Below are 21969 nucleotides of genomic sequence, written 5' to 3'. Positions count from 1 at the left end.
ACGTTAACGTGGACGGAGTCACGTTATCGTTCTTTTCCCCGCATGTTCCAAAGTTGCGATGATCTCTGATGAGAGATGGCCTAATCATGTGGTGACATGAAGGGCAGCAAGGTGGTACTGTTGTAGCATACCAGCCTTGCGTCATCTGACTTTCTCCGACGTTAACGTGGACGGAGTCACGTTATCGTTCTTTCCCCCTTCCGTGCTACCACATGTTTCATTTGCCAGGATGCGGTTTAGTAAGTTGGTAACCTCTTTCCGTGTACACACCAAACAGAGAGGCCGGGATGATGGTACTTGGCCCAGGATTAAAGCCAGTCATCCGGTCAGGGGGCATGGGTGTTTCCGGTTGGGACCAAGAGGGGGGGCACCCCCTTAGAGCGCGCGTATAGAAATTTGATCCCATGCTACGCGAGGTTGTAGCCTCCCCGTCTCAAGGTTTTTCTTGAACATTGCCGAGGGTGATCCCTGGCTTCGGAAGGTTGAATTGGGTGTGTACTGGTTAGACGTGTTTCTTCCAAAACACCGTAGACGGAACTAGTCCCCGTGACTACTGAAATCCGTTGGCTGTGGTTAAGTACAAACTCTGCAGAGTCAATTCCTTCCAAGTCATCTTATCCATGATCAAGTAGTATAATTAGTATATCCATATCTATCCGCGTGGAAAACTTGTCCCCGGTGAACAACCTCAAGTGGTAAATCCAGTTTAATTATTATTCCTTTGGATGGACTAACTTTATATTTGTCTCGTGCTTGTGATAAATTTATGTTCCCGAACTATTAAACTATTGAGCTACAATATAAGCCCTTTATGTGACGTCGCGCAGACGTCCGACTGTGGCGTGTCTTTGTTTTCTTACTTCAAATATAAGCCCTTTATGTGATGTCGCTCAGACGTCCGACTGTGGCACGCACTGCCTTTATTTTATGTTATAAGCCCTTTATGTGGTGTCGTCTCGACGCCCGACTGTGGCATTACTATTCTGCATTTTCCTCTCGAGGAGTCATTCAGACACTCGTTTGGCACCAGTATTACTATTCTGCATTTTCCTCTCGAGGAGTCATTCAGACACTCGTTTGGCACCAGTATTATTATTCTTGCAGTTTCCGCTCGAGGAGTCTTTCAGACACTCGTTTGGTACCAGTATTACTATTCTGCAGTTTCCGCTCGAGGCGTCATTCAGACCCTTGTTTGGCACCCCGTATTTATTATCTCTATGTCTGAACGCACTGGTTAATTGTTCATATGCTTCATGTTTACATTTGTTATATCTTATGTCCGAACTGTCTTGCGAGTACTTTCATAGTACTCACCTGGCTTGTTGATTTGGCTAGATGTTGACGAAGGCGATCTTTTGGATGAAGAGTTTGATAGCGCGTCCGACGCCTAGAGGAGTCCCAGTCAGTCCTGCGCGATCCCGGATATTGGTCACTTGTTTTATATACGCTTCCGCCACCCGTAATAAGTCTCCTTGAGCCTCACTCCGACGCTCGAAGAGCTGTAGTTTTCAGGAGTCATGTCACCTGCTTCGCGGTGATATTTTCACCAGCGTTTTTATCGTGAGTTAGTAGTATGCCACCCTATCCGCCGTCTTGTTTTATCGGCGTGCATGTAATAAATTGTTGGGCAGTCTCCGCTCAACCTTGTATTATATTTAGTACTCCTGGTATTTTTCTTCTGTGACCAAGATATTGTCTACCAGTGAGAAGGAATTCTTCCTTACTGGTCCGTAAAAGGGATTGGTCTCTCAATAATTATTTTATTGAAAAACCGGTCGTGACAAGCTTGGTATCAGAGCCAGGCTGACTGTAGGAAGCCACTAGGTGCGATCGCTAATCGGTTATTAGCGTTCTTTTTGTGCTTTTCAGCATTTTGCAATTGTAGCTATTTTCTGTTGGTCATCATAAATTTATGACACGACTACTCAGAATTTTTGCCTACTTTTGTAGATGGCTGGCAGCAGCTGTGAGAATCGAGTGTTCACGAACGTGCCCGAGGGGTTTGTCAAGCTCCTCGTCTCCATCACCAAGCTCCCGATCGGGCCAGCAGCTCGCCCGGAGTTCACGCTCTACCAGCACAAGCTCAGTGACGACGTGTCTATGCACCAAGCTGTGGTGCAATTCAAGGGAGGACATTCTGTTGCTGGCCACTTCTGTTTTGTGGGAAGGGCCATGCCTACGGAGAGGCATGCCATGCAGATGGCTGCCCGTGAGGCGATAGCTCGCCTTCGGGACATCCTTCCTATGATGAAGACTCGTCGCTACTGCTACCTCCCATGCCATGTGCCATACACCAGCCACTATGCGTTCGCCTGCCATCGGGGAGAACGAGATGAAGCCATCGAGATGGTTGTGGAGTATCTCAAGGCTCTGGAGGAGTCTTTCGACAACCTCGTGGACGATCTTGTGGCTGCCCGCATGGACCTAGTCCGGGGCGGTCCTGCCAGCAGGAAGGAGCTTCTCAACACGGCACCGCCTCTGACATTCGTCTCGTCTTCCGCCTCGTGTGCACCGGCCGTTTTGGCCACTGCTCGCCGTCTGCCTACCACTGAGGAGTTCGACCGAGTCATCGCTCCTACTCCAGTCAGAGCCGCACCGCCTGCCGCACCCGCTCTACCACCAGTCGCCCCCGCACCATCACCGCAGCACAGCGTTACGCGCCAGGAGCCAGCTAGAGAGGAGGTGGAGGTTGATTCTCCTGGACCGCTGCGTCTTGCCATCGGCAAGGGAAAGGAAATCTTCACCATCTCCGACTGAGAGCGCCGAGTAGCCGCGTGTTATGTCTGCTTGTATGGTGTGTTGCTTTATTTGTACGCTAGTTTGTATTGGTGTGTTTGCTGCCTTCCGGAGTAGTACGCTAGTCTAAATAACATGTCAGGAATGTGTACGCGCATCCTGAGTGTTGTATCGTGTGTTTGCTTTTCGCGTGTAAGATTTATGTTAAGCAGTTCTTCTCCGTGCAAAATCGTTTATGTTTTCTTGAAAAACCTTGAAGCCTTTTAAATTGTTGCCTTTGCAAGATTTTCCTGTGCTACACAGTTTTTCTCATGGGTTTTGCAAAATAATACCCCCAGACTGGAAAATGTCTCGCCCGTGGACTCGCTCCATGCCCAATCAGCCAGAAGAGGTTTATGGGACACAGACTAGCAACAATTTCACTCAGGGTCAGTCCAGCCAACAAGACAGCGAAGCAGCCCTGTCTGAAGTATGCCGTCTCTTCGAGCAAAGTCAGCAACAGCACCAAGAGATGATGAATCATGTCATCAATATGGGAAACCACCATGAACCCTATCAACCACATTCCAAGTTATCTGAGTTACAGAAGACTCGCCCCTCAACTTTTGCTCACACCGATAGGCCACTGGAAGCCGATGATTGGCTTCGTGACATTGAAAGGAAACTGATTATTGCCCAGTGCTCAGATCATGAGAAGGTGTTTTATGCACCACACTACCTTACTGGAGCAGCCGCAGCATGGTGGGAGAACTTCCTACACATGCATCCCAGTGAACACAACATCACCTGGGAAGAGTTCAAGGAAGGCTTCCGTGGGGCACACATCCCCAGGAGCATCCTAAAGATCAAGAAGAGAGAGTTTGATGACCTGAAGCAGAGAGGCATGTCAGTGACAGAATACAATGGTCAGTTCACCCAGCTGTCTCGTTATGCCTACGACGAGCACATGACAGAAAGCAAGAAGATGGAAAAATTCCTGGACGGCCTGGCACCAGCACTAAGATGCCAACTGATTGTGCACACCTTTCCGGATTTTAAGACTCTGGTGGATAAGGCCATCACCTTGGAGAATGAGCACCGTAGTCTGGAAGATATCCGCAAGCGAAAGAGGGACAAGACGACTCTTGCTCGCAACAACCGAGGCAAGACTGAGGTCCCAAGGACAGACGCAAGGAGATCCACGACTACTGAACCAAGGCCCGTCGGACAGTTTCATGCTAGGGACAAGGAGTACACGTACCGTCCAGGGGTCACCTGCTATGCTTGTGGTCAAGAAGGGAACTATGCTAAACAGTGCCCAAAGCCAAAGAACCCAGCACCCAAGCCAAACAATGGTGGAAACAATCCAGCCCCCAAGCGCAACAATTTCAACCCCAACAACAACCACATGAAGGGTCACCTGAACCATGTGACCAGGGAAGAAGCGCAGAATGCCCCAGACATCATGCTCGGTACGTCCCTGTCAACACAGTACCTGCCACGGTTTTGTTTGATTCTGGAGCTTCCCATTCGTTCGTTTCGAAGAGTTTTGTTTTGCAACATGGTTTTCCGATACTTCCCTTGGAAAAATCTATGATCATCAAGTCCCCCGGAAATAAGCAAATCGCTCAGGGTTACTGCCGAGGAGTGGTCATTGAGTTCGAAGGACTACAATTCCACGCGAATCTCATCGTGTTGGAGAGTAAGGGACTGGACGTCATTTTAGGGATGGACTGGTTAACCACCAACAAAGGATTCATCGACTGTTTCAATCGGACCGTGATTCTCACTCACCATCACGGCAAGACTATAAGGGTTTCCGCTCAAGAAAGGCCACGATCACAGCAACCAAAACTGAACAAAATGGACATTGCAGAACTGAGAAAAGTTCCAGTGGTATGCGAGTTTCCTGATGTGTTCCCTGAAGAACTACCAGGCATGCCACCAGACCGAGAGATAGAATTCAGCATCGAACTAGCACCTGACACCGCTCCCATCTATAAGAAGCCGTATAGAATGGCACCCTCAGAATTGGTGGAGTTGAAGAAGCAGATAAAGGAGTTATTGGACAAAGGATTTATTCGAGCCAGCTCCTCACCATGGGGTTCGCCTGTGTTGTTCGCAAAGAAAAAGTATGGGACACTGAGACTGTGTATAGACTATCGAGCCCTCAATATGGTCACCATCAAAAACAAATATCCGATGCCACGGATAAATGATTTGTTTGACCAGCTCGCACAAGCCAAGGTATTTTCAAAGATTGATTTGAGATCGGGATACCATCAACTGAAGGTACGGACAGAAGATATCCCCAAGATAGCTTTCACTTCCAGATATGGGTTATACGAGTTTACAGTGATGCCTTTTGGACTAACGAACGCCCCCGCATATTTTGTCCACCTCGTGAACAAAGTGTTCATGAAATTCATGGACAAATTTGTGGTGATATTCATTGACGATATTCTGGTTTACTCAAGGACACCAGAAGAGCATGCTGAGCACCTCAGAATTGTTTTGGGAGAATTGAGGAAACATCAGTTGTACGCCAAATTTAGCAAGTGCGAATTTTGGCTAAGACAAGTTGGTTTCTTAGGCCATATACTGAACCAAGAAGGCGTGGCCGTAGACCCAGAAAAAGTCAAGGCCATACTGGACTGGAAGCCACCCGCCAACGTTACTGATGTGCGGAGTTTCCTAGGAATGGCCGGATATTACAGAAGATTTATTGAAGGATTCTCCACTGTGGCAAAACCTATAACACAGTTGCTCAAGAAGGACAAGAAATTTGTATGGACGGAAGCATGTGAGCAGAGCTTCCAAGAACTCAAGAAGAAGCTGACAACCGCACCGGTCTTAACTGTGCCAGACATACACAAGAGTTTTGAAGTTTATTGTGACGCGTACCGAAAAGGTCTCGGATGCGTACTAATGCAGGATGGCAAAGTTGTCGCATATGCCTCCAGGCAGCTGCGAAAACATGAGGAAAATTACCCAACACATGACTTGGAGCTAGCAGCAGTCATACATGCACTCAAGGAGTGGAGGCACTTTCTGTTGGGAAATCGCTGTGAAATATATACGGACCATGAGAGCCTCAAATATATTTTCACACAGCCAGAGCTGAATTTACGCCAACAACGCTGGTTGGAACTGGTCAAGGACTATGACGTCGGCATTCACTACCATCCAGGGAAAGCAAATGTAGTGGCCAATGCCCTTAGTCGAAACCCCAGCCCGGACAATGACGGTCCGCAAAACTTGAGGCCTGAGTTTCAGCAAGAGTTCACTAGGCTCAACATGATGTTAGTCTCCGAGGGCACCGTATCAAACCTGGAGACACAACCCACCCTGGTGGAACGAAGTAAGAAGGCTCAACAGGGACATCCCAGCATCGAAGGCATAAAGAAGAAAATGAACCTTGGTAAGGCTTCAGAGTTCGTCACAGACAGTGAGGGGACATTATGGTACGGAGACAGACTTTGCGTACCTAACATTGAGGAACTCAAGCAACAAATCTTAACCGAAAGCCACACCGCTCCATACTCGATCCATCCTGGAGGAACCAAAATGTACAAAGACATACAGGAAAGATTTTGGTGGCACGGTATGAAAAGAGATATAGCCACATTTATTGCTTGTTGCGATTCATGTCAGCGCATCAAGGCCGAGCATCAAAAGCCAGCAGGGCTACTCCAGCCTAACAGGATACCGGAGTGGAAATGGGATGAAATAGGAATGGATTTCATCGTCGGATTACCCCGATCACAACGCGGAAATGACGCCATATGGGTCATCACAGACCGACTAACCAAGGTTGCTCATTTCATTCCCGTGAAGACTACCTACTCCAAACAAAGACTGGCCAAACTTTATCTCTCCCGTATAGTTTGCTTGCACGGAGTCCCAAAGACTATAATATCAGACCGAGGCACCCAATTCGTCTCCAAATTTTGGGATCACCTACAACAAGCTCTGGGCACGCAACTAGCTTTCAGTACAGCGTACCACCCTCAGACTGATGGACAAACGGAACGTGTAAACCAAATCCTAGAGGATATGTTAAGAGCCTGTGTGCTCACCTATGGATCCTGTTGGGAAGAGAGTTTGCCGTATGCCGAATTTGCTTACAACAACAGTTACCAAGCCAGCTTGCAAATGGCACCCTTTGAGGCATTGTACGGACGAAGGTGTCGTACCCCACTGAATTGGTCAGAAACAGGTGACAGCCGTATCTTCGGCCCGGACATGCTTAAAGAGGCCGAGGAGAAAGTTAAACAAATCAGGGACAGACTCAAGACAGCACAGAGCCGACAAAAGAGCTACTATGATCAGAAGCATCGTGCGGTCAGCTTTGAACCCGGTGATTCCGTATACCTCCGAGTATCTCCTATGAGGGGTCTGCAACGGTTCAAAATTAAGGGGAAGCTAGCCCCAAGATTTATCGGGCCATTTTGTGTAAAGGCACGAAGAGGCACGGTAGCCTACCAACTAGACCTACCCAAGGATCTGTCAGACGTCCATGACGTATTCCACGTCTCACAGTTGAGGAAATGCGTGAGTAACCCGGAGAAGCATGTACCTCATGAGGACATTGATATGCAACCAGATCTCACCTATAGAGAAAGACTAGTAAAGATTTTAGAAGAGTCTGAACGGAGGACCCGTCAGAAAACGACAAAAAATTTCAGGGTTCAGTGGAGCAACCACACTGAGGATGAAGCCACATGGGAAAGGGAAGATTTCCTCCGGGCAGAGTGTCCATATCTATTTGAGGATCAGCAGAAATCTCGAGGACGAGATTTTTCCTAAGGGGGTAGGTGTTGTGACACCCAAGTTTTTATTTGGATTTTTCAAAATGATTTTATTTGACTTGAGGGAGGTGATTTAAATTTTTCTTCAAAAGAACTCTCCCTTTTCAAATATTTTTTTTATGGCAAAAGTTTTATTTGGATTCACCCAAGATCTGTTTTTGGGTCTTGGAGGTTCTTGCTTTTCATTTGGACTCAAGACAAAAAAAATTCAATTTGGAAAATGCCTTTTGAAAATCTCTTTGAAGATTGCACTATGGCTTTTGGAATAATCCTTTGCCACTTTCAACAATTCCCTCTTGCCATGGCCTTAGTGCAATTACTCTCTCCTAAACCTTCCCTCACCTTTGGATCATGATTTGCATCAAATCCAGCAAGTTGGACCTCCCCATGTGATCATTTCCATTTAAATCTTATTCAAATAAATTTCTGTCTTCTATTCTAGCCATTGGTGATTTACAAAGGAACTCCATTTTCTGTCTTGATTTTTGCCCCCAAACCTTTTCCCCCTCCTAGTCCTTTGAACCCTCAACCAAGATCCATGAAGATCCACTGGTCTTCAGTTCAAAATTTTCAAACTACTCTTGCTGCAAGTTTGGACCAGATTTGTCAAATTTGGTGAAATTCATTCAAAACCTTCTCCAAAAATTCCAAGTAAAATCAGGCAGCCTCTGGGTGCATTGAGTGGTCACCTCACCAAGTACCAGCCCCAGAAAATTTTTTCTCATTGCCAAATCATTCTGTCGAACACCTGCAGTGCTGTGTCAATATCAAGTTCAGAGTTTCAGAAATTCAGTTCAGTGCCCTACTGTCGTTTTCTTCAGAGATGGTTGTCGATCTCGACAGTGCCCCGATGTCGCCTTGCTCCCCGTCCCCTCCCCCATGTTCCTGCACCGCACGAGCGCCTGGCACCTTGCGGACGTCGGCGACGAGCAGCAGAAGGTGCGCCGCCCCGTGACCGACGCCAGCGGCGGCTTTGCGGCCGCCAGCGAGAGACACGGCGCCGACGGCGCCACCCAGCGCCGCCCAAGCCACCGGAGCTCGCCGCGTGGCCTTCCACTCCCCCGAACGCGCTGCCACTCTCGTCGTGAACCGCAGGGTGCGGAGCGCGCTCTCTGCCGCCGACGTGCCCGTGCGGCCACCCCACCGTGGACCGACGCCGTTACGCCAAGACCAGCCGAGATTAGCGGGGGGATGACACCAGTAACATCCACTGATGCTGCCTGGCCACTCAAACCTCCTGCCAATCCATTGCATCGCCGTAATTACTCGCCAGAGATTCTCCGTTCACGGCCACCCCGTCGATCCGCCTATAAATAGAGGCCCCGAGCTTCAACTCGAGCACACACCATCCCTGCACTCCCCCTAGAGCACGCCTAGCCACTGGAAGAGCCCCGAGGAGGTCTCCTTCCTCGACTCCGGCCGCCGCGACCCGCCACGGGATCCAGCTCGATTCGCTCCCGTGCGTGCGCCTCCGCCTCCCATCCCTTGCCAGTAGCTTCACTATGCATCCCTCCTTCTGACCCGCGCTTCAATTCGAAGTTTGTAGCCCTCCACCGGAGTTCCCCATCCTCACCCGAGCCGCCGTCCGCCGGAGATAGTGTCGCCGTCGACGTGGTGCTCCCCGTTGGTCGAGTCCACCACCCACCGACGCGGAAGAACAAGCTGAAGCTCTTGGTACCCTCCGATCCTCCTAACTCGCCGTGGTTCGACGCCGGCGTCCACCGCAGTCTTCGGGCGCCGGCGAGCTTTTCAAACCTGACATGTGGACCCCGCATGTCAGCCTCTGTTCTATTCTTTCGCGAACCGTTTTCTGTTGGCGCCTTCGGGCAAAATACGTTTTCTCTCTTTAGCTAGCGCATTTCTTACCGGAGCGTTTTCTGTTTTCTCAGTTTAAACCCTGGAACTTTTCTGTTTCATTACAGATAAGTCCCTGGACAGGAACCTTTATAACTTTTTAATAAAAAGGGATTTTTGAGTGATTCTTTTCCTGGCAGTCTTAAAATTTTATCTAGTTTTTTATGGGATTTATTTGGAAAAAATTTGGAGAAGTTTCTGTGCACGTGTTGGTTTTCACGTTAGTGCCCGTTTTCGTGATTGCCGTAGGTTCCGGGAGAGGTGACGGAGCCGCGAACTTCGCCGAGCTAGACTCCGACTTCTCCGAACCAGGCAAGCATGTTTTGAACATTTGATATGACAGGTGTTTTGCATGTTTGCGTGAAAGTTTGTGCGTGGCATATGAGTGTCGGTAAATACCTCGTTGCTTGTAAGGCAACTACCCGCATGTTCCAAAGTTGCGATGATCTCTGATGAGAGATGGCCTAATCATGTGGTGACATGAAGGGCAGCAAGGTGGTACTGTTGTAGCATACCAGCCTTGCATCATCCGACTTTCTCCGACGTTAACGTGGACGGAGTCACGTTATCGTTCTTTTCCCCGCATGTTCCAAAGTTGCGATGATCTCTGATGAGAGATGGCCTAATCATGTGGTGACATGAAGGGCAGCAAGGTGGTACTGTTGTAGCATACCAGCCTTGCGTCATCCGACTTTCTCCGACGTTAACGTGGACGGAGTCACGTTATCATTCTTTCCCCCTTCCGTGCTACCACATGTTTCATTTGCCAGGATGCGGTTTAGTAAGTTGGTAACCTCTTTCCGTGTACACACCAAACAGAGAGGCTGGGATGATGGTACCTTGGCCCAGGATTAAAGCCAGTCATCCGGTCAGGGGGCATGGGTGTTTCCGGTTGGGACCGAGAGGGGGGGCACCCCCTTAGAGCGCGCGTATAGAAATTTGATCCCATGCTACGCGAGGTTGTAGCCTCCCCGTCTCAAGGTTTTTCTTGAACGTTGCCGAGGGTGATCCCTGGCTTCGGAAGGTTGAATTGGGTGTGTACTGGTTAGACGTGTTTCTTCGAAAACACCGTAGACGGAACTAGTCCCCGTGACTACTGAAATCCGTTGGCTGTGGTTAAGTACAAACTTTGCAGAGTCAATTCCTTCCAAGTCATCTTATCCATGATCAAGTAGTATAATTAGTATATCCATATCTATCCGCGTGGAAAACTTGTCCCCGGTGAACAACCTCAAGTGGTAAATCCAGTTTAATTATTATTCCTGTGGATGGACTAACTTTATATTTGTCTCGTGCTTGTGATAAATTTATGTTCCCGAACTATTGAACTATTGAGCTACAATATAAGCCCTTTATGTGACGTCGCGTAGACGTCCGACTGTGGCCTGTCTTTGTTTTCTTACTTCAAATATAAGCCCTTTATGTGATGTCGCTCAGACGTCCGACTGTGGCACGCACTGCCTTTATTTTCTGTTATAAGCCCTTTATGTGGTGTCGTCTTGACACCCGACTGTGGCATTACTATTCTGCATTTTCCTCTCGAGGAGTCATTCAGACACTCGTTTGGCACCAGTATTACTATTCTGCATTTTCCTCTCGAGGAGTCATTTAGACACTCGTTTGGCACTAGTATTATTATTCTTGCAGTTTCCGCTCGAGGAGTCTTTCAGACACTCGTTTGGTACCAGTATTACTATTCTACAGTTTCCGCTCGAGGCGTCATTCAGACCCTCGTTTGGCACCCCATATTTATTATCTCTATGTCTGAACGCACTGGTTAATTGTTCATATGCTTCATGTTTACATTTGTTATATCTTATGTCCGAACTGTCTTGCGAGTACTTTCATAGTACTCACCTGGCTTGTTGATTTGGCCAGATGTTGACGAAGGCGATCTCTTGGATGAAGAGTTTGATAGCGCGTCCGACGCCTAGAGGAGTCCCGGTCAGTCCTGCGCGATCCCGGATATTGGTCACTTGTTTTATATACGCTTCCGCCAACCGTAATAAGTCTCCTCGAGCCTCACTCCGACGCTCGAAGAGCTGTAGTTTTCAGGAGTCATGTCACCCGCATCGCGGTGATATTTTCACCACCGTTTTTATCGTGAGTTAGTATTATGCCACCCTATCCGCCGTCTTGTTTTATCGGCGTGCATCTAATAAATTGTTGGGCAGTCTCCGCTCAACCTTGTATTATATTTAGTACTCCTGGTATTTTTCTTCTGTGTCCAAGATATTGTCTACCAGTGAGAAGGAATTCTTCCTTACTGGTCCGTAAAAGGGATTGGTCTCTCAATAATTATTTTATTGAAAAACCGGTCGTGACATTTTACTAGCCATAGATTCATCAAAATAAGCAAACAACACACGAAAAATAGAATCTGTCAAAAACAGAACAGTCTGTAGTAATCTGTAACTAACGCAAACTTCTGTAACTCAAAAAAATCTACCAAAATAGGACGACCTAGAAAATTTGTTTATTGATCAGCTGCAATTGGAATCAGTATTTTATCACGTTCTGGTGATTTTTAAAAATTGTTTTCATGAACAGAAAGTTTCTGGAATTTTCAGCAAGATCGAATAACTATCATCCAAGAAGATCCTATAGGTTTAACTTGGCACAAACACTAACTAAAACATAAAAACAAATCTAACCATAGGCTAGATCAAATATTTATTCCTAAACAGAAGCAAAAAGAAAAAAACTAAAATAAAATTGGGTTTCCTCCCAACAAGCGCTATCGTTTAACGCCCCTAGCTAGGCATAAAAGCAAGGATAGATCTAGGTATTGCCATCTTTGGCAGGCAATTCTTCAATAAGACACTTATAACCTTTAGGAGTTCCTTTCTTTCTATTAATTATCAAACTTTTAGGCACGAAATCGAAAAAGTCATTTGTAGCAAATGGTTCCTTAATGATAGCAAAAAGATTGGGATGAACACTTATTGATTCGAGATCCGCAGTTTCCTTACTAGAGGATTCACCCTTATTTTTATGAACATACATAAACTTGGCAATTTTGGTAGGAGGATTTGAAGTGTTCTTTACGGAAGAAAAGGCGGTCCCCAAATTGGTAATGATACCCTCAAGTTTATCGATTCTAGTAGAATCTTGAACTATTCTTTCATTAACTATGGGTTCCTTCTCTTTAAAATTTTCAAAGTGACTCCTACCTTAGATCAATATTGAGTAATTTGATTATGGATCTTTTTATCCAAATTCTCAATCAATTCCGTAGTGGCAACTTTATTTTCAATAATTTCAAGCCTTCGCATCACATGTTCCAAAGTTAACATAGTTCCATTAACCAGAAGAGGTGGTAAGCCAAACAAATCTATCGAAGCATTATAAGAATCAAAAGTATGGCTACCCAAGAAATTCCCTCCGGTAATGGTATCAAGAATATATCTATACCAAGGAGTGACGCCTACATAAAAATTGCGAAGAAGAATGGTAGTAGATTGCTTTCGGGTAGATCTATTTTGAGCATTGCAGATTCTATACCAAGCATCTTTTAGATTTTCTCCCTCCCTTTGTTTAAAATTAAGAACTTCATTCTCGGGAGATAAAGGAGTAGATAAATGACTATCCATAACGACGAAGCATGCGAAAAAAGAGGCGAACAGAAAAGAGAGGGCGAATAAAACGGCAAGGGTGAAGTGGGGGAGAGGAAAACGAGAGGCAAATGGCAAATAATGTAGTGCGAGGGATAAGAGTTTTTGATGGGTACTTGGTATGTCTTGACTTGTGCGTAGACTCCCCGGCAACGGCGCCAGAAATCCTTCTTGCTACCTCTTGACCACTGCGTTGGTTTTCCCTTGAAGAGGAAAGGGTGATACAGTAAAGTAGAGTCAGTATTTCCCTCAGTTTTTGAGAACCAAGGTATCAATCCAGTAGGAGACCACGCTCAAGTCCCGCGCACCTACACAAATAAATAAGAACCTCGCAACCAGCGCAATAAAGGGGTTGTCAATCCCTTCACGGTCACTTACGAGAGTGAGATCTGATAGATATGATACGATAATATTTTTGGTATTTTTATAATAAAGAGAAATAAAGATGCAGAGTAAAATAAACGGCAATAGAAATAGCTAAGTGTTGGAAGATTAATATAATGGAATGCTTCTCTCAACAGCATAAGTATTACGGTGGGTGAACAAATTACTGTCGAGCAATTGATAGAATTGAGCATAGTTATGAGAATATCTAGGTATGATCATGTATATAGGCATCACGTCCGTGACAAGTAGACCGAAACGATTCTGCATCTACTACTATTACTCCACACATCGACCGCTATCCAGCATGCATCTAGAGTATTAAGTTCATAAGAACAGAGTAATGCTTTAAGTAAGATGACATGATGTAGAGGGATAAACTCATGCAATATGATATAAACCCCATCTTGTTATCCTCGATGGCAACAATACAATACGTGTCGTTTCCCTTTCTGTCACTGGGATCGAGCACCGCAAGATTGAACCCAAAGCTAAGCACTTCTCCCATTGCAAGAAAGATCAATCTAGTAGGCCAAACCAAACTGATAATTCGAATAGACTTGCAAAGATAACCAATCATACATAAAAGAATTCAGAGGAGATTCAAATATTGTTCATAGATAATCTTGATCATAAACCCACAATTCATCGGTCTCAACAAACACACCGCAAAAGAAGATTACATCGAATATATCCCCAAGAAGATCAAGGAGAACTTTGTATTGAGATGCAAAGAGAGAGAAGAAGCCATCTAGCTAATAACTATGGACCCAAAGGTCTGAGGTAAACTACTCACACATCATCGGAGAGGCTACGGTGTTGATGTAGAAGCCCTCCGTGATCAATGCCCCCTCCGACGGAGCGCCGGAAAAGGCCCCAAGATGGGATCTCATGGGTACAGAAGGTTGCGGCGGTGGAATTAGGTTTTCGTGGATGCCACTGATAGTTTGGGGGTACGTAGGTATATATAGGAGGAAGAAGTACGTCGGTGGAGCAACGTGGGCCCAACGAGGGTGGAGGGTGCGCCTGGGGGGGCGGGGGGTAGGCGCGTCCCTGCCTCATGCTCTCCTCGTTGATTGCTTTACGTAGACTCCAAGTCCTCTGGATCACGTTTGTTCTGAAAATCACGTTCCCGAAGGTTTCATTCCGTTTGGACTCCGCTTGATTTCTTTTTCTGCGAAACACTGAAATAGGCAAAAAAAAACAGCAATTTGGGCACCTCCGGTTAATAGGTTAGTCCCAAAAATAATATAAAAGTGTATAATAAAGCCCATTAAGCATCCAAAACAGAATATAATATAGCATGGAACAATAAAAAATTATAGATACGTTAGAGACATATCAGGATGGCCTGGCCGTCGGCTGGGTAGCGTTTCGCTGCGAGGCGCGCAAAACAACGCCGCTAGACGCTGGAGGCTGGAGCAGGTGGTCCCGACAGCGCTGGGGGAAGAAGACGAGATATTGAAGAAGAATGCCGGCCATTGGATGTAAATCCAACGCCTTGCTTAGGCTTCAACCTACTGGCCCACATGTCAGCTAGTCCGTTTGTTTTTAGTCCATTTGGTGGGCTGGGTGAAACAATGATGTAGCATCTACGCAGCCCGTTTATATATATGGTAGAATTTAAATCCCATTTGCATTTTTCTCGAAATCCGTGGACTTGCTGGGCTGGGTGAAAATATCATGTTGGGCTGGACGGAGAAATGTTATAAAAACATAAACACATGATTGCACGTCTATTACTGCATTGGTCAGTAAAATCTTTGCAAGCTTATGTACGCAATCACTAGGAGTTAACTTGCCAAGTTATATATAAACAATTATTATTATTATTTTGTAAGAACTTTCAATTTACAAGTAAAATATCATTTTAATTTGATGAGTTAATAGGACTTGGGGTATTATTATTATTTAGGCTAGACGTGGGATAGTTGAGTTGGTTCTAGGGAAAAGTACTGGGAGAAAACTCAGTTTACATCCAAAAATAAAGTGGGAGAAAATTCAGATATAGGATAATGAAACGAAAAATAAAGGAAGTGGGAAGGTCTATAAAATGGTTGGACGAACGACAGGTTTAACGAAACCTTATGTTGTTTCTATTATATATATATATATATATATATATATATATGTAATAAAATAAGATATAAATATAGGTTCAGTTTTGCATTCTTATAGAAAACATAGGTTCTGTTTTGCATTCTTATAGAAAAATAGAACTGAGCTGTGCGTCATCTTGAAAAAACAAACATAACTTGCGCTGCTGATGTTATAGACAAGCTAGGTTGGGAGGCCCAGAGGCCGCTTGATACCTGCTGGATCCAAAAAATGTTGAAACATGTCGTGGGCTGCCCAGGTTAAATAACAAAACCTAGGCCATGGACCTGGTGGCCCGGGACTGTCAGCCTCTCGACGACCAGTTCTCTCAGATTCCTCTTGTTTTGCTGACCATGTTGGGAACGACAGACGGCGGCGCCGCGGCGAGAGCACCAAGGCGGAGGATGACGTTGAGACCTCGGACCAAACAAACCGGAGCGCGGGAAGACGCAGGCGGAGGGGAGTATGAGGATTGAGTTGTTCGGGTGCAGGGTGGGCCGATGGAGCCGCCGCCGCCGGATAATGTGTGGGAGTAGAGGGATGGCCTGGCCAACGCCATAGGCTATGATGGCCAGCCGTTGTATAGGAAGAGGATGAAAGATTGAACAAAATAAAGCAATACAAATGGATAGGTGGATGGTCCCATATGTCTGTGTACTAGACCTGCTGGGTCCACCTGAGAAGGGGAATATGTTGGGAGGAAGGAGATTCAAAGCACGATAGCCGAGTGAACTAGTTTTTTTGAAATGGATGAGTGAACTAGTTACATACATAAGCAAATAGCCACTAAAAAAGCAAACATGTTAATGGGTTCTTAAAGGAAATATTTCGGACAAAACTGATAATTACGACACATAGGCTAATGCATGAAACACTCAAATGATAAAGGTGCTTAAACAAATAAAGTACAACATCTAGACCTTCCTGGCACGCTTGATCATGACGCTTCGGCTGTCCGTATACCCGTCGGTTATGGGAAGCAGACACACCCTCATGTCCAAGATCCGCCTGTACATATCGTAGCATGCGTATGCGTCCTTGGCCGCGTAGGTTATGTAGGCTAGATTCAGAGTTACCTCCCACATGTTCAGGTCCTTGGTATCGTTGTCGTCTTTCATGTTGGCATATCAGGGGTCGATGATGGTCTCGGCGAGGTCAACCATGGAGTCCTTCTCCTGGCCGTTGCCGACGATCTTGTATTGCTTCTGGATGTCGACAAGCTTGTTGCACCAGATGGCTAAATCGTTGCGTTCTTCCTTCTCCCCGCCGTAGCGAAGGTGCAGTCGGCGCTGCCGATGAAACGGGAGAATGCTCCAGAACCTCTGATGGCCCTACAGCAGTGGTAGACGAGAACTTCATCCCGCACACATACCTGGGCGACGGCGATCCACTGGTCCCTATCAGGAGATGAATGGATGGGCACAAGGTCTAGTCCTACGACCTTGAGCTTTCTTGTCCTGTAGGTACTGCTGGAACTCGGCGAAGCAGAGCTTCACCGAGTTCGGATCGTTGGTGTACATGACATTCAACTTGGTGCAGCCATGGGACTGAAGGGCGAACTCAAAGGTGAACTCCTTGCTGAAGTCCATATCCAGCAGGCTTACCCCTCGGATCGCCATTGGAGTCTCTTCAAGTGAACGAGTGGGTAGGCGGCGGCAGCAGTTCGTTTTTCAGCTCTTGGGGAACTGGATTCAACAGTAAACTGAGTGTGTACATGCGACAACTGTTACTACCCCTCCCTCGCCCGCTGCACGCCCGGCAGAAGATGCACCCTCGGCGCATTCAAATGCCTCCATTAAGAAACCTACTCCGGCCACACGCCGGTTCACGAGCGGGTCTGTATTGGTACTATAATAACAAGTGTTAGTGGTCACTTTACTTAAATTTAATTAGCTTTAATAGAAATTTATTCTTAAAACAAGCAATGCATTGGCTCATTCTATCAGTGCCATAGGATCAACATGCACAACAATTAGAATTATCATTCTCAGGACGCACACGATCGTCACATTTGTCGCACTTTCACACAGATAATACTACCAAGTTTGAACTGTTTGTTATGGTTGTTGTCCTCTGCATCATCATGCCGTGTTTCCCAGCTTGCAAGATTCAGAACCAACAAATAAGATCCAAATAATAAGTACAACAAAGATGCCTACACATCTCATTGATTCCCAGCTTGCAAGATTCAGAACCAACAAATAAGATTCAAATAATAAGTACAACAAAGATGCCTACACATCTCATTGATTCCCAGCTTGCAAGATTCAGAACCAACCCATTAGGGCCTTTTGATAAAGTGAATATTGGGATTAAATCCATCTTGGCTAGCCGTGTCATACAACCCAAGAACTTGGCGAATGCTCTTGACCGTCACAACATCTGTAGTTGAGTATTCCTGTTTGCATAGCACAAATAGGAAGAGCATGATTACTATAATAATGGCACTCCTTGAACTCAACCTGCAGCTCCACTCAGATGAGGCCAGCCTAGAGTTCCCTGATTCAATTCATGCGCCTTTTTCTTCAGTTCACCTAAAATGAAGCAAAGATTGCATCATTCAGCTAGCAAGAAGTACTTGCTCTCGTGAGCTGGTAGGTTCTTCTTTAGTAGTTGCACTAAAATTGAGGAAGATTAAGGTTGGCTGTCCGGCTCATGTAAGGTGCAACTATAATTTTCTTATCCTTTTGTGCAGTTCCACTAAAATAAAGTGCCATTGTGGTGACAGTGATGGCTCATCTTGCAAAGGCTAATAAAATGTTGCATGAGATTACCAGCAGAATTTGACGGATATTTTGGAAACACCAATCACCATTTTGTGTAGTTCCACCAAAATTGAGAGATGTTGCCCATGTGACATTTTAGTTGAACTGCACAAGACACTCATTAAAAAAAGTGTTTTGTGCAGTTCACCAAAAGGTCACAATAGCAACAAGGTGAAATGGATATCCCTATATGCACAAAAAGATAGAAAGTAAACAGTTGCTGGTCAATAAGAATATACGAAATATACACAAAATGAAAAGAAGCATCTTAATTATGTTCATGGCAATCACGCAAGGACAATAGAAATTTTAAAATGTCAGCAATGCTTCATGTTACCAGAAGCATTACGATCAACAATGATATTCGTCAAATATGGGATTACTTTAATGGTGGCATTGCTTGTTTACCAGATACAGTAAATCAACAGCAGCTAAAGAGTTGGTTTAAGGGCATGGGACCATCGGGACACCAGGACACTCAGCAGCGTAAAGGAGCAACTTATTTATCGTACTAGGGAAAACAATAGGAGTACCATTTGTAACACAATTTAATTGCATCATATCACTGGAGGCATTAGATTAACAATAACACTGGTTATACATGTTCTTAAGGTAACAGTGTGATCGCTTCATTTTACATGCGCCCTTACATTAACAACAGCAAAAGGTTAGTATAAGGACATGCAATAGTGGATGCATTAGTACAATGTACCTACAAGGAGGCATAAAGTGGTGATGCCGAGTTTGTTCATGCTCTGTGAGGGTAGCAAATCTAATCCTGGAGACCTTTTACTATGTGAGGGCAGCAAATCTAATCCTGGAGACCTTTTACTATGTGAGGGTAGCAAATCTAATCCTGGAGACCTTTTACTATGTGAGGGCAGCAAATCTAATCCTGGAGACCTTTTACTATGTGAGGGCAACAAATCTAATCCTGGACATATACTCTGTTGACTTGTGCACTAGCTGCCACTTTCTATCCTTTTTTCAACCAATAATAGATCTGTTCCTTATCCAGTTTGTACTGCGTTTTCTCATTATTTCCCTTTTCAACCAAGAGACCGATTGGGTATCCGGTCTCAACTACTTTCAGCCTATTAATTCCTCTTTGAATCAAGTCCTAAATTCATGCTACAACTTTCCCCCCTTTCTTCGTTGTTTGAACCAAGTCCTAGCTTCGAATGCATGAAGTAGCTTTACCTCTAATAATACTAAAAATTTAGGTGGCTTTGGAAGAGCTGATGGAGTAGAAAAAGATGCACATGCAGACACGTGGGGAGCTGGGGCAGTAGAGCAAGGCCGCTTTCGAAGAAATTACACCTGAGGGTCGTCGGGATGTCGGCGGCGGCAGGTCGGATCTGCGCACAATACGACAGGGAGGAAGAAGGGTCGGAGGACCTCCTGAGTCGGCGCTGTGTCGGAGAGAATGGCACGGGCAGACGATCGGGCCCCTCCGGCAGCTGTGGGTTTCCTCCCTTGCCAGCGATGACTGCGTGAATGATGCACCTAGTCCTCTACACACACCGGCCGAAGGGATCCGGCCGGATCTATGACCAACGATGAGCAGAGAGAAAATGTCGCTACCACTGTCTTGTTTAGATGTGGAGAGGATGAGAGAATGAAGAGAGCAACACAAGTAAAGCAAGCGCTCAGGCCCCTACGTACATATATAGTGGAGTGATTATCTTTTTCTCTCCACAACAAGCGTTTCAATTTGTGTACGTGGCATTAAAGAAAAGAAACTCTCTATTTAAGGTGACTAACTGTACGACTCCTACTTACTACTAGTAGTAGTATTGTTCACTTGTGCTCCCCGGCCCTCCATTCATTGAACAACCCCATGGGTGAATAAACATACAGTACTAGTATTTATATAGAACGAACAAGCTCGAACTATTTTCGCGTAGTTAAAAGTTGAGGGCGGGGCTTTTCCCGGGCAGTACGCGCGGCAGTTTTCAGGTAGGCCGTTTGACAGAGAGGCGAGGAGGGTGATGGAGTAACGGATTCAACTTACTTACTACTGGAAAGGCCGGGCTGTGATATTTCACGGCGCGTTACTGCTGGAAAGACTTGTGATATGACTACTCACTATAGTTATGAATTACTGGCGGTACGACCGGGGTGATCCCCCCTTCCGTTCCGCACTCTAATCTGGTGCATGACACGTCGACCCGAATGCTGGCTCTCCCACATGTCGGCGAAGTACGTAGTAGTAAGAGGGAGCAAAGAATCATGCGGTATATACTAGTAGTACTACTACTCACGTCGGAGGAGTGCGAACCACGGCAGCCCAGTGAACCAGCAGTGCAAACCACGGCAGCCCAGTGAACCAACAGTAGAAAACAATGTGGTGACATGGCCATAAAAACAATGTGCTACGGTCCAGACTGTAGGATGTACAATACTACTCCTCTTTGTTTGGATCCCTGAGTTAAAGCTAGTTTGGGTTGAAATAGCCTCAAATTATCCAAACAGGAGGGGTTAGTTTGAGCTAGTTTGCTCTAACCCAGCTAAAAAAACTAGCCCGGTGGAGAGGTTCTAATTGGGTTAGTTCTCCTCGGGCCCACTAAAAGAGAACAAAAAAATCTCCCCTGCCCGCACCAGATTGCTCCCTCCGCTCCCCTCGCACGACTCCTCTCTGTTGCCCATCGGGCCGCCCGCCCAAGCGCCGTTCCGCCGCTTGCCCTCTCTCTCCTCCGGCCACCCTCTCCCTCCGGCCTCCGCCGCCCTCCTCCGGCCGCCCTCTCCCTCCGGCCTTCGAAGCTCGCCCTGCTCCCCCTTCACGGGTCGGTTTTCTCCCTCTGTCATGCATGGCGACGGCGCATCTACAAGGAGGTCGCGAGAGGGGTGAGTTTGTTCGTTCCTTCTCAGTCTCATAGCCATATCATTGATCTTGCTCGCTCTAGCGCTAATTCTGATTTGGAAAAGTTGATCCTGATTAAACTTGGTATAGATTTGTGGTGCACACATGGAATTGTTTGATGCTGCTTGAGGAGGTAATAAATCTTTCTAGAGGCCCAAAGATTTAGTCCACCTTTTTAGGTATTTCAGTTTCAGGCTTGCATTATTTCTAGAGGCCCAAAGAATCAGTTCACCTTTCTAGGTATTTCAGTTTCAGGCTTGCATTATTTCTAGAGGCCCAAAGATTCAGTTCACCTTTCTAGGTATTTCAGTTTCAGGCTTGCATTATTTCTAGAGGCCCAAAGATTTGGTTCGCAGTCGTCAGCAAGTGGCCCTGCTACCCATGCCGGTGTCGACCTCAACTCGCAAGCGCCAGCGTCGGAGGGGTTCCCGGGGCTTGGGCTCTACAGAGCCTTCCTCCAGAGCGACGATGATGGGCTCCTCCCTGGGTGCGTGAGGGGCTCCGGGCTTGCTCCCTATCGTGAATGACTTCCGTGATGAGTTAGCTCATGCTTTGTTTCATGGAGTGTATTTGTTTGTGAAGCTTGATTGACGACTTGTATGTTTAAGTGGGATATCCCATTTGTATGGACAAAGTAAAATTTATCATGTTTTGCATGCTTGATTTGTAAAGATGGTTCGTTTATGTCAATTGTGAGCGGGAGGAGGCCACACAAGAGCTGGCCACACCAAATACGGCAGGAAATAGGGTCCAAAGTAGTCAAATGATTGAGAAAGAACATTTATTGTTAATCTAACCCTGCCATCCATACACCTCTTTGGTTTAGAGTTAGTTCAGGGTTAGAATCTAACTCTAACCTCTAACTG

This window comes from Triticum aestivum, chromosome 7D (assembly GCF_018294505.1).
Source record: "Triticum aestivum cultivar Chinese Spring chromosome 7D, IWGSC CS RefSeq v2.1, whole genome shotgun sequence".
Lineage (NCBI taxonomy): Eukaryota > Viridiplantae > Streptophyta > Magnoliopsida > Poales > Poaceae > Triticum > Triticum aestivum.
This window is presented reverse-complemented; position numbering follows the sequence as displayed.